Below are 674 nucleotides of genomic sequence, written 5' to 3'. Positions count from 1 at the left end.
CCTCAGCTGGCTGTCAGCTGCCCTCACATCAATGGTGTCAGTCTGGACCCTGTGAGGTCAGCTAGCACCATGGTGGAGGAATCACAGGAGCTGTACGTGCTCACTTAGTATTTATTCATCACAATATGGAACAGTGTCAACCTGAGGTCAAAGGTCAGAGAAGAAGACTGAGGTCAGAGCAGGAGACTGAGGTCAGAGATCAGAGAAGAAGATTGAGTTCAGAGCAGGAGACTGAGGTCAAAGGTCAGAGCAGGAGACTGAGGTCAAAGGTCAGAGTAGAAGTGAACTCAGTTTGTTGTGAATTGATCATAAATGTTGTTTTAATGTTTTAATCTCATGTTGTTGTTTGTGTCCAACACAGAACATCGTAACCAGTGGTGGAGGCTCTTCACTGAAGATGAGTGGCTGAACATAAAAGGTGTGTGTGTGTGTGTGTGTGTGTGTGTGTGTGTTTTGTCAGATTAGGAGAATGAGGTCAAAGGTCAGATATAGAAACTCAGTTTGTTGTGAATTGATCATCTTCATGTTTCATTGTATTTTATTGATGTTTATTTATTTCTCATCATGTTTTAATCTCATGTTGTTGTTTGTGTCCAACACAGAACCTTTTCTGCTCCGGGTCAAGGTTCTCTCAGCTGTTCTGGTTCTGCTGCTTGTTGTTGTTCTCAGTGTCG

At 43.0% G+C, this 674-nt stretch overlaps 1 protein-coding gene across 1 annotated transcript in view; it reads left to right on the top strand.

Annotated features, from left to right (window-relative positions):
- LOC111662537 (uncharacterized) overlaps positions 1-674 on the top strand; it is a 43,470-nt gene that overhangs the window by 8,665 nt on the left and 34,131 nt on the right. The window lies entirely within an intron of this gene.

Source organism: Seriola lalandi, unplaced genomic scaffold (genome assembly GCF_002814215.2).
Source record: "Seriola lalandi dorsalis isolate HSWRI2012SDOR001 ecotype SW California unplaced genomic scaffold, Sedor1 jcf7180002054564, whole genome shotgun sequence".
In the NCBI taxonomy this organism is placed as follows: domain Eukaryota; kingdom Metazoa; phylum Chordata; class Actinopteri; order Carangiformes; family Carangidae; genus Seriola; species Seriola lalandi.
Note: the sequence above shows the minus strand (reverse complement) of the source record. Positions and strands in the feature narration are given on the sequence as shown.